Source organism: Podarcis vaucheri (genome assembly GCF_965113315.1).
Source record: "Podarcis vaucheri genome assembly, chromosome: 2".
NCBI classification, from domain to species: domain Eukaryota; kingdom Metazoa; phylum Chordata; class Lepidosauria; order Squamata; family Lacertidae; genus Podarcis; species Podarcis vaucheri.
Window position 1 is genome coordinate 76510796 of NC_138760.1, and position 13050 is coordinate 76523845.

The window sequence follows — 13050 nt, forward strand, 5'->3', positions numbered from 1 at the left end:
TTCTTAAACCGAAACCGTTCTTAAACCGAGGCACACTTTCCCTAATGAGGCCTCCCACCGCCAGTGCCCTTCCACCATTCAGCTTCCATTCTTAGACCGAGGTAAAGTTCGCAAACCAGGACACTACTTCCAGTTTTGCGGAGTTCTCATACCAAACAGGTAAACAGGGCTGTTCTTAAACCGAGATACCATTGTAGTTGGTAACTTACAATGAAAGATAATGCCACTCTGCAGTTATATAGTTATCGTACTTATTGTGTTTTTACTCCTCCTGATGCGGTATGCTGGAATGAAATTGTGGGATTCATTGTTTTAAGTGTATTTATTGTACTTGTCCCAAACTCTGGGATTGATTTCAGTGAAATGTGGGTCAGAAATATTTCAAATAGTCTGACTCGGCATAAAGCAGTTTCCTATGTGTTAGACAGCGTGACTTTGAGACCAACATGAGCTCCGCATGATTTTAGGAATTAAGCTCTGCTTTTAACTGAAGCAAAAGGCAGAAAATCTCCACTGGCATGAATTACTCCAAAACAGCTATAGATTTAGGCATCACATCCAGTATCAAGAAGCCGCCAGGGGAACATTTCCCATTGTCTTTGATATGGGTGGGGGACGCGGGTGGCGCTGTGGTCTAAACCACTGAGCCTACCGCTTGCCGATCAGAAGGTCGGCAGTTCGAATCCACGGGAAGGGGTGAGCTCCCGTTGCTCGGTCCCTGCTCCTGCCAACCTAGCAGTTCGAAAGCACCTCAAAGTGCAAGTAGATAAATAGGTACCGCTCCGGCGAGAAGGTAAATGGCGTTTCCGTGCACTGCTCTGGTTCGCCAGAAGCGGCTTAGTCATGCTGGCCACATGGACCGGAAGCTGTACGCCGGCTCCCTCGGCCAATAAAGCAAGATGAGCACCGCGACCCCAGAGTTGGTCACGACTGGACCTAATGGTCAGGGGTCCCTTTACCTTTACCTGATATGGGTGCTCAGATGGAGTTCATGGATCTACAGTCAGTCTGACACTGGCACGCGTGTATTTTAGTCTCACAACTATCCCCTGTGCATGTTAGGAGGATGACTGGCGGTGGCTTGTGCAAGGACAATCTAGGGAGATTTGAACCAGGGCTTTGCACCTCCAAATCTGACCCCTGTACCTGCCATGCCGGATCTCTGGTACAGCATTTCATGGTGGGACGTGCAGTTAGTGTGCTCCCACAAATGCCACCATAGCCAAGCACGCACACCTCAAAAAACTGGGAACAAAAGGGGAAAAAATTAATTTTTTTAAAAAAGAGGGAGGGAGGGAGGGAGAAAGGAAAAGTGGGTCGATCAGGCCCTACTTTTGAAAGGAACCAGATGTGATTAATGAGCACGTGTGAGGGGTTAAATGCAAGCACTGCAAAGTACCTGGCCTCCAAAACTATTTATCAGGAAAATTCTCCTTAAGCAGAGCTGGAAGTGAGCCAGAAATAATTCCCACGCTCAGTGCGGTACCAGGCAATCACACCAATGCTTCCAGCCACCCAGCCCAGACCAACAGTCTGCCACACACGCAGGGGCTCAGCTCTTTGGTGTGGGCTTCTTTAATTCCATTTCCTATTTGGGGGGAGCTCTTGTGTGTGGATTGAAAACAGCCATGCTGGCTAGAGAAAGTGAACAAACCCCATTGCAAGGAAATCGATTTGCATTCCTGAGAACAGCCTGAGAGTTACCCTTGTACTACCCAGGGCACCGAACCATTGCACCTTTCCCTTATGGCTTTGGATAAATCCCAAAAACAGTTCTGCTGATGCTCATCATCACCATCCTTCTAACTACATAACTACAACGGGTCTACTCCAGCCTAAAGAGAAATGCCACCTCCAAATTCTTCTCAGTGGCTCTCAAACCTAATCCAGGATCTCCTGTTTCAGGCCTGCATTTCTAAACCATGCTCCTCTCTTCAGTTCAGAGTCAGAACCTTCAAGGAAAAACCAGAGGTCTTCATTGTACATTCTGGGTGGGGTGTGGGTGTGTGTGTGTGTTACTTTAATCCTCTCTGGCAGCCAGGAGAACATAAAAGTTTAAGGCAGAAAAGCTATGTTAAATCCTGTCTAATCTCCTGTCTTTTGTTAGCACAGGATTGTTTGTTATGGTACATTTTAAATGCTGCTTCAATCAAGCTTTAAATTGCTTTGATAAAGGAGCCTTCCCCATTTTCTATGAATATTCATTGTTTTAAGGCAGATTCAGAGCAGCTTGCCCCCAACTTGATCCATGGTTCAATTTCATCCCAGCCCTCCTGTTCCGCTGCATTCATATGCATTCATAAGTCCTCCTTTCCCACCATTAGGGATGCCCCTATTTGAGTTGCATCAATGGTCTAGTTCCCACTGAAGTCATGAATTTGTGCCTGGGCTGTACTACTTCAGACTGTAGGCAGGAGCTCACTTGGCTGTATGTTCCTTTGTTCAAAACTAGAGGTCAGCAAAAAAGGATTCTAGCATAGCCTCCTTGCTGACATGCTAGCTTTCTACCTGCAGGGAATATTTTGTATAGAGCAGCATTTAAATATAATTGCAGACAGCAACAGGCTGAAATGGCACATCCCACACCTAGGTTTATCAGTTACAGATGGGTAGCCGTGTTGGTCTGCCATAGTCAAAATAAAAAAATTCCTTCCTGTAGCACCTTAAAGACCAACTAAGTTAGTTCTTGGTATAAGCTTTCGTGTGCATGCACACTTCTTCAGATACACAGTGTATCTGAAGAAGTGTGCATGCACACGAAAGCTTATACCAAGAACTAACTTAGTTGGTCTTTAAGGTGCTACAGGAAGGAATTTTTTTATTTTGACTAGGTTTATCAGTTCAGTGAAAACAAGACCAATATATCTCACAGTATGTAACTGTTGAGAACTGAACACAGCATTCCAGGCACAGCGGCCAACTCCATAGAAACTGCTCATTACATTGACTCCTCTTGGTTTTGTGACATGAACTAATTGCCTCTTGGACATCATTTGCTAGCTGCCAGCTTCTTTCTACCATGATGCCAAGCATTAATCCTACACTCTAATCCACTTTGCACTCCATCTTCACAATCCACAAAGTAAAAATCCATTCTGTGAATGTCCATGGAGGATACTTGCTGGAATGGGGTAAGGGCATTTTCTTCCTGCCATAGAGTTGCATGCAGCACTATCCCCAGACCTATTTTACCACTTATGCGCCGACTTGGGTGGTAGGTAGATAAACACATGCCCCAAGTACATTACTATACACACATAGTAAGATTCGCAACTGAAAAGACATTGTCAGATTGCTATCCAGTATAGTTTAGCCTTGAAAAAATGGACTTTTACCGAAAGGTTAATGGGAGAGAGAGAGATTCAGCCCCTGTGTATCCTTCTACATGTATTAAAACAACAGGAGATAGATGGATCATTGCATAACTGACCTATGGCTTTTTGTTCACTTTCTCCAGTATCCACACTAATTTTATCCCAGTTTCTCTAGTGATGAGCAGTGTTAGCAGCCAAAAAGAACTGAAATCCAGGAACCTGTCATTCTTCTGTCAAGAAACACCATGGCAAGTCAGCCAAGGAACCAGCCAAAGATGGAAAAGAGGGCATATGTCAAGGTGTTAGAAGACCTTCCATCCTAGACATAGTTCATGCAATATTTTATAGAGAAATTTTTCTAGGGAGTCTTTAAGGACTGCCTTTTATTTTTCTTACTGTTATGTGACAAGAAAGTTTATTTCCATTGGGTACTCCTGGAAAAATAAGCACTCTCCCCCTTACATGGAGTTAAACAGTAATGTATGTAGCAAGGGGGGGTTGTTAGGGGGCCTGGATCTGGCCATGAAGCTCACTGTCTGTCTGTCAGCCTGCCCTACCTCATAGGGTTGTTTAAGGATAATGTGGGTGTGAGGAGAGCATGTACTCCACGTAGCCCTGTTAAGTACCTAGCAATGTACTTGGCAGTGGTGGCTGAGGCCTATTGGAAGTAGCAAAATGGAAGGCAGGGCAACTAATTGGAGATAGAACCAGAACCAATGGTAGCCAGAGCCCCCTAATGTCATCTCTACACCAAAGGTAGAATTCAACATCTCACTAAGGAAATAATTCTGTCGGCACAAGCATTTCTGCTTGCCTGACACAATGATCTCCCCTCTCCTTCCCTTGCACACTGTTCTGGGGGTTCTCCCAACCCTCCAGCATGGATTTGGGGGAGGCGCAGGTGGAGGACAGTGGGGGGAAGCCCCACTTCACCAGCAGAGGACCTTGCACAGGGCTCCCACTGATGGGACAGATTAGTTGATTCCTGCCCCCATACATCTAAGATACATTTAAAGCACATGCTTCCTCCCAAATAATCCTGGGAACTATAGTTAACGCACCATAAAACTACAATTCCCAGCAAACCCAAATTAACTACAGTTCTGAGGATTCTTTGGGGAAAGTGATATATTTTATAGTGTGGATGAGATTTTTGTTTTGCCCCTTCCTCCTTCCCGCTGAATTCTACAAAGGCAACCCTGAAACTAAGGAGAAGGAGGAAGTTAGCAGGCAGCTGGTTGTAAGAAAGGAGGCAAGGCCAAGTGGTTGGTGGGGCAGTGCCCCATTCACCCTAATCGCCTAACCGCCCAGGCCCCTGGTGTGAAGTGAAATTCAGAGCGACAGAATGCAAACACATGCAAGCAGCAGCAGCAGAAAAAAGGGTTCTTCAGGCCTATACCGCACAGCTGTCCCTACCTCCATAACATTTAACACATTAGAAACGCATATGGAAAAGTGTAACTATAGCAAATTTGAGGAGGTAAGAAACTTACCTACTACCTAAGGTTGCTGTTGCTATAAACTGCTTACAGAAAGATAGTGGGGGTTTTGATCCCAAGGGATACAAGGTCATAAACAAGTGCTAATTACAAACTCAAACAACAGCAATTATGGCTACAAGTGAGCAAACACATGCTACCACTCCTGTATAAAGAGGTGTGAAGTATATAACAAGGGCAAGGAGAAAAAACACTTACAGCAGTTATTCCCTACAGAACTACCTGCCAGATTTTGGCAGGGAGGAGTAATGAATTTGTTATTCTGAAATGGAAATGTGGCCCTCCTTGCCAATGATTATTTCTCCAGGCAGAGTGAGATGTTAAAATGTGCATAGAGACTGCTTAGGCACAATGACTGAAATCAGTATCTGCAAGACACCACATTCCTGATTTTCCTGCTGACCATTCTCAAGTTATGGCTTCAGCATCCAAAGTTATCTGTCCTGGGATCCAATATGGAACATGGCGCTATCAGCACACACACACCCTCCACAAACCAAGAGAGGGGAGTACAGACCTCAGGAAACCTCACTGCTGGAGCTCTGAACTATAGGCTGCATAACATCACTGCATGTCAGTGATCTACCAATGAATGTCTAAGTGGAAGGTGAATAACGCTGCAAGACTTCACGTGCTGCAATAACGCTCACTGACTTCAAAGTAACCATCTAAACTGCCCATTTAGAGCAAAACTCTTGACCTTTGCAATGCAGTTATCTATTATTTTCTATTTATATAAGATCTGTCAATGACAATATTTTAGAAAGTGACTTAAGGTCAGATTGGGGCAGTATCTTTACTTTGGATCTGGTTTGAGTCACTCTCTCTTGCTCTCCACAGCAAGCCACCCTACATCTTTTTCAGGCTTTGGAACAAGACAAAAACATTGTCTTCAGAATATCCAAAGGGAAATGGAAAAAATGTTTTATTTATATGCAGTTTGCAATGCTCAGTTATGTAAATTAATTGTTTAAGCTCTTTGGATTAACTAAAAAGACATCCCCAGTTAAAATTCAAACTATTTTAATATAAATACTTATAAAAAATTGCAGACTGTAGACACCATCTTAGAAAAGACAATATCCCTTCTCTCACATGAGTGGCTGGGTGGCTGGGGAGGGAACCATACCTGCCTCAATAGCTCACAATTAAAAGAATAATATTTATTTCTTCTGGTTTGCTGTATTCCTACGAAAATTTATTATGATTTGATATTAAAGCTAATACAATTTCAACTAAAATTTCTTTGATCAACTAATAGCCCTATTTACATCCTGACTTTTTGCCCACCAGAGGTGTTCAGAATTCCAATCAAATAATACAACAATTGCCTATGGTAGAATGATTTTTAAAACCTTTTGAAATACCTCTGTCCTTAGCCTCTTTAAAAACCCTAAGTAAATGGAGGCATGTTATTTACAGATTTAAATGTCTGCATGCCACCCTTCAGTTTCAATATTCTCAGAGAAGCTCAGACAAAGATAAAACAAAACCCAAACAGCAATAATAAAATGCCAAAGCAGAGCATTAAAAACAATTCAGATACTTTTTTTTTAAAAAAAAAAGAAAAAACACCTTAGAGAACAGTAAAAATATCTAAATTACAAAACCAGTTAGATGACATCCTGGAAAATCTGAGCACACAAAATGTCTTTGCTTTGTGTCGGAACATAGCAATTTTGATGCTGGGTGGGAAAAAAGCCATTCCTTATTCAGGACAGCACAATGCTGAAAATGTCCTCTTTGGTTGCAACCCATCTAACTTGAATAGGTGCAGTCGCTCAGAGACAGACCTCTAATGCAGACGCAACATCTGGGCAAGCTCATGTGAGCAAAGGCAGTGCAGGAGCTGCTCCTACCTTACAGCTGATGCCATTAGGGACATTGCACCTGCTGCTAGACAGAGAGCCACTGCCCCAAGTTCTGGAATGGCCAGCTGGTCAGCAGCTCCCCTGGTGTGTCCTTCCTTTTCTAAATCTGCCTCATCCTGGATGCTGAATCAAACTTTTACTTTGCCCTAAATAGGATCTGGCTTCAGCTGGTCAGAGAATGAGACTGTAAGGGATGGAGGGGCAGGGAACCTGATGGGTTTATGGAGTTAAGTTAGCCACTGAAGTTCACTGCTGTGATGTCCAGAAGGGCTGTGTGTGAGCCCTGCAGGCGTCCTGCCAAGGGAGATATTTGGGAACTGTATTATGGGAACTCTCTTTGTGTGATGTGCTCATGAAGAGATTTTAACAAATCAGATCCTGAAGCAGCGCATAAGGCATATGTGGATTCCACCAATTCTTAAAAGAAAATGACTTAAAGCAAAGTGAGCTGCTGCACAAGTATTATAGCACTGGACAACTTATACTGGAAATAAACATTCAGCCCAGTCCTGACCATGATTACCAACAGGCAAGTCCCACTGAGTGGGTGGCCCTTACCTTGAAGTTAAGTGTACAGTACTTATCTGAGCACGAAGTCCTATTGGATTCAGTGAGAGTTGTTTCTTAGTACACAGGGTTAAAATTGCACTGTTAAGTTACGACTCATTGAACTGGGAAACAGAAGGGAGTATTAGGGAAAGGGGTAGGGAGAAGTAAAGAGAAAACAAAGTTCTTGGGTACAGAGAAGTCCACACCTGAGTATTGTACACAAGAAACATTCTGTGAAGTTGGATAAAGAAGGCCCACCCTAAGCTATAAATCTCTATAGGAGTGCTGGCTTTAAAAATATATTGTTTGCCATTCTGACTGTGTAATCTTTTTATAGTTGTGTTGTGCTTTATTTGGTATCTGGCTGCTTGGTTTATTTTGATTGTTGCCATTTATCTTCTTGCTAGTCACCCTCAGAACACTCATGCAAAAAATTGCAGGATATATATTTCGCAAACTTTTGGCCGCCCGAGACAGAGCTCTTCTTGTACACCAGCCATGCTGAATTTTTTTGCAGGGGGACTTCCCCCCACCACATTGCTTCTCAACACCAGTAAAAGCTTTGTTCACAGCTGATAAGTGCAAAGAAGTCATGACGGGAAACAAAATTGACAATCCCATTTACCCAACAGGAACCCTGAGAGCAAACCACAACCTCTTCACTTCATTCTAGATATTCCCTCCATCAAAGAATAAAAACACACAAATTTTAAATCTGCCCATGAGCTCCAGCTACTGTGGGCTGGCCACTGCCTTCCAAATTCCATTGCATTGTTGGCACTGGACAGCCCTTGCCATGAGCAGTGGCAGCCGGGAAATGCTTTGGAGCTGTGTCACCTGGCCTGGAGGCTCAATTCTCACTTGGAAATAATAAACAACTCTGTGTTGTGGCACACAAGCTCTTGTACTCTCTAGAACGAGGCTTAGAAGACAAGCATGTGCCACCACCTGCTTGCCAAAGGACTTGGGGGCTTAGAGCCAAAATGCCCAAAGGCCTCTAGGAGGTGTAGAGAGTTTATCTGCAAAAGGAAAGAGGCAGTAGTAAGAGCTTTAGTTTGTCGTTCTGCTCCTCAGGCAATGAGAGGAAATGTTCTCGGCTGACAGTTTTACAAAGGAAGCTCAGGTAGCTGGAGCCTACATGTTTGCTTAGAAGTACGTTTGCTTAGAATAATGTACAGGAAGTAATATTGAATACACCTGCCTTCCCTCTCAAAAGTTCTATCCCACTCTTCCATTATTATTTATGGTTGATAACACTCTTCCCCCAAAGAGCTAAGAGCAATGCACATCACAATAATCCTGTAAAGTAGGTTATGTCGCAAGAGTATGCAGCCCAAGGTTACTGGGTAGACTCTGTGGCTGGGAAGCAATTTAAATCTGTTGTTACCTCAGTTTGAGGTCATGGGTTCAATACTGTATAAACACCATACTGGCTTTCATATATCTCTATGAAAGAGGCTAGCCAGTCCTATTACAGTTCAAGAAGTCGCTGCTTCTCCTCCCCCCCCCCCGCCCCCAATCTCTGGCAGAGGGGAAAGGCCTATTAATTTCTTGACACAAAAAACAGAGCTCCTGCCAATGGCAAGTCCATTCAATTTGATGTAAATCTACTTATATGCAAAGGATATGCTATTCCAGTGTTGCAAGAGAGTTGGCAATCCTTTTTGGATGAACCCACACATTGTTCTCTGTACTCCACCCACCCCAAAACTTCCGTCTAAGGCCCTTGCCCCTCTTTTTCTTTGGAAATCTGTTGCATGCAGACACAAAATAACAAACACAGAACAGGCCTGCAAATGATTTCCGATTGGCCAAACTCAGCTGGGACCATTTACTCGCTTAATGGTGTGATAAGGGTCACATCAAATAAAGCAACAGCACACTTTCTACCAGGCCTTGGACAGGAACACTTCCTTCTTTCAACTACTACCTCCTCCCTTTTCTGTGCAATCTGCCAGGGCTGGAAAATTGCAGCTTGTCCTGAAGGCAGTTCTCTAAAATGTAAACAAAGCCAGCCAACCTTAATTCCTCAAATGCAGGTGTTTTTCCAACAAAAATTGTACACATGGGTTGGCAAGTACTCTAGCCAATGCTTACATTTAAGATGATCCAAAGGGGTGGAGGGACTGAAGTGCAGAGAGACAAAGAGAGAAACCTACAGAGAGCTGTGGTTTGCAAAGTTTCTCTTTTCATGAACGTCTTCCACATAGGTTGCTGAGCTAAGTAGCCTCTGTGCACCTGCCACATAATTTTGGTGCATGGCAGGATTTCAGGCTTATGTTGTAGGGTGCTGATTTGGTTCATAGAGGGCACTGGCCTGGTCTGCTAGACCTGGCTGTCATCTTGCACAGAGTGTGTCCCAGAACCCCAACCCTCTGCTGCATCTGGTGGGCCAGCTGCCCTTCAGGACAAGTTGCATCCATTGCCATCTCTCCCTCTCTTTTTTTTTTAGGAATTCAAGTTCCTAAAACAGTTTTAAAACTTAGACACAGATGGCTAGTGGCTTGTTTTCCAGTCAGCGCTCTTGTGCCTTTAACATTTAACATGGAGCAGACTTCCTGGCATTGATAGTAGATTAAGTATTGGGGGAAGCTTCTCCGTACTGTGTCCCCAGTATGTCAGGAAGCTCCTTGAGGCTGCAATTCTGAGGGCACTTGCTAGGGGTGGTCAGGGCCTATTGTGCTGGCTACTCAGTAGTGAGACTTACAACTGAGTAAAGACATGTAAAGGAATGTGCTCTAAAGATCAAGGTCACACCAGAAACAATTGTTTAGCAACCCTGGGAGAGCTAAACTGTGGTCATCCAAGGTGTTTTGGGGCTACAGTACGTTTCCGAGCACAATTCAAAGTGTTGGTGCTGACCTTTAAAGCTTTAAACAGCCTCGGTCCAGTATACCCGACGGAGTATCTCCACCCCCATCCTTCTCCCCGGACACTGAGGTCCAGCTCCAAGGGCCTTCTGGTGGTTCCCTCACTGTGAGAAGGCAAGTTACAGGGAACCAGGCAGAGGGCCTACTCGGTAGTGGCACCCGCCCTGTGGAATGCCCTCCCACCAGATGTCAAAGATAAGAACTACCAGACTTTTAGAAGACATCTGAAGGCAGCTCTGTTTAGGGAAGCTTTTAATGTTTAACAGACCACTGTATTTTAATATTTTGTTGGAAGCCACCCAGAGTGGCTGGGTAAACCCAGCCAGATGGGCGGGGTATAAATTTTATTATTATTATTATTATTATTATTATTATTATTATTATTATTATTATCATCCTCCTTGACCATTGGTCATGTTGACTGGGATGGTGATCATGGGAGGTCAAGAGTAGGGAATTCTATGTCAGTACATTGTCACAATGTGTAATGTGGTGCTGCCAACCTACTCAGGACATTGCCAGCACAGTATGGCATTGCCCTTCCGTTTATGAAAAGGCACTACAAAACGTCTCATTCTTGGACAGCTGCAGACTCAACGCTACACCAGCTGTGGGGAACCTTTGGCCCTCCAGATGTTGCCAAACTACATTTCCTATCATCCCAGGCTATTGGCTGTGCTTGCTAGGGCTGATGGGAGTTGTAGTTGGAGGGAGTCGTAGTTCAGCAACATCTGGAGGGCCAAAGATTCCCTGCTCCTGCGTTCCACTTTTCACACATCTGCTCAGAAATGCACATTTCCAAAAGTAATGGATTAATTAGCCCTACCTGTGGATGAATTCTGGAGAAAGGCGATGTTTATGTTGCATAATATGTCAGCGCCAGGAAGAAGCGTTTGCGGTTTGGATCACCAAGCTGAGGGCAGGAGGGTTCTATTAGTAGTAGTACTAGTATACCTCCCTTTACCTGCAGGTCTCGGGACGGTTACAACATTAAATCACAATATATGAACACAAAATACATAATAAAAATAGAACAAAAACAACCCAATAACCCTGCTCCCCAACACACTGGATGTCTATCAGGCAAAGGCCTGGTTGAAGAAGAACGTTTTTGCCTGGCACCTCAAGGTGCATAATGAAGGAAAGTATACATAGGCGCCGACTCCATGGGGCCTGAGGGGGCTCGAGCCCCCTCAAAAAAATTTGGGGGGGGGCTCAGCCCCCCCAATAATCTCGGGCGCCCTTCCAGCAGAGCGCCGCCGCCGTCCCCCGCCTCCTCCCCACCTGCTCCCTCGCCAGCCAGCCAGCCAGCCGCGCGCCCTAGTCGGAGAGCCCCGGCCGTCCCCCGTGAGATTAGGGAATCCCTGGGGGCGGGGGCTCCTGCCTCGCTGCTTCGCAGCACCACCGCCACTCCCAAGGCACTGCCGGGGGGAATTTCCTTCCTCCTGGCGGGTTCAGCCCCCGCGAGAACAGGGGAATCCCGACCGGCCACACCTCCCAGCCAGCCAATCGGCTGGCTGGGGGGGCGTGGCTTGCCCTATTTAGGGCCGGAGCGGAGGGGGCTCGCCCTCTCTTCTCCGGCTAGCCCCACGTTTCCCGCATATCAGCTGTTCCAGAGCTGATTAATAGGCGCAGCACGCTCTCCCCTATTCGCTCACGAGGAGGCGCGCCACTTTATTTGCATATTCATGAGCTTATTTATTATTCATGAGCTTTCCCGGGGCCCCCCAATATTTTTTATAAGTCCGCGTCCCTTAAAGTATACAGTGGTACCTCGGGTTAATAACTTAATTCGTTCTGGAGGTCCGTTCTTAACCTGAAACTGTTCTTAACCTGAGGTACCACTTTAGCTAATGGGGCCTCCTGCTGCTGCTGTGCCGCCGCTGCACGATTTCTGTTCTCATCTTGAAGCAAAGTTCTTAACCTGAGGTAATATTTTGGGGTTAGCGGAGTGTGTAACCTGAACCTGAAGCGTATGTAACCTGAAGCGTATGTAACCCGAGGTACCACTGTATAAGGAAAGAAGCTAACTTCTGAGGAGGGCCAAGTCCACTGACCTGGCAGAGGTACCCTTCCTAATCCACATGCGTGGACCATGGCAGTGGTGAAAAGTGCCCTTCTCTTTTGAACTTTCATTTCCCCCAGTATTCTGGTATTGCACTCGGGATCCGGGACATGGCTGAGCTCTGGAGGTCTGGCCCCCCAACGACGGCCGCAGACCTCACAGCAACGTCCCCCACACCCCACCCTCTCGATTCTATCCATCCATCGCATTCTTTCTTTAATCCGCGCTCTTTACTCTCTTTCTCTCTGGCACGAGGCTTTTTTATTTTACTTTTTTCCAGGGGGCTGGAATCTCGCTCAGGCGGGGAATTTCCTTCCTCCCATATAGAGTTTATGGCCTTGTTTTTCTCCCCCAGTCCCTCGGCCTCGGTGTCCTGCAGCGCGGCGGCCTCCTGCCTGCAGCCTGCCTGGCTCTCGCCGGCCAGCTGGCTGCCCCGGCCGCTGCGCCAAATCACGCACAAACTGACCGGGGAGCGGTCGATGTGGCAAACTCCGTCCGGAGGGAAACTGAGCGGGAAAAGGAGTCGCTGTTACAGCTGCCGACTGCCAGGTGTTTGCAAAAGCTGCCCGGGCGGTCGCACTGCGCATGTGCACTGGGCCGATGCCCTCGCAGAGGCGGGAACGTCTCATTCAGACGACGCAGCGGAGGGAGAAAAGGGCGAGGGAGTAACGCGTGAAGACGGTTCTCCCCTTCATTAGGGTCTGGACGTGTCTTCGTGGATTTTGGCTTTCTTACAACGTACAGGTTGCCCGTTCCCTAAAGCCCTGGGACGGTCCTGAATTGGATTTGATATCGTGGGGAAAGAGTGTGGGTATGTTTAGTTGTGGAATCACAGAATTGTGGAGCTGGAAGGGACCCCCGAGGGTCATCTAGTCCAACCCC

At 45.9% G+C, this 13050-nt stretch overlaps 1 protein-coding gene across 2 annotated transcripts in view; it reads right to left on the reverse strand.

Moving 5' to 3' along the window:
- Window positions 1-12698, reverse strand: part of SLC38A3 (solute carrier family 38 member 3) — a 163438-nt gene extending 150740 nt beyond the window's left edge. Inside the window, exons 1-2 of one of the 2 annotated variants that reach the window (XM_082214546.1) lie at window positions 12439-12698; window positions 10930-11016 (exon numbers count right to left, since the gene is read on the reverse strand). The gene's annotated coding sequence lies outside the window, so the exon portion shown is untranslated. Of the gene's footprint in view, window positions 1-10929; window positions 11017-12160; window positions 12328-12438 lie in introns of those variants that run through there. The other variant, XM_082214545.1, reaches the window with a different exon arrangement.
- Window positions 12699-13050: the final 352 nt, after the last annotated feature.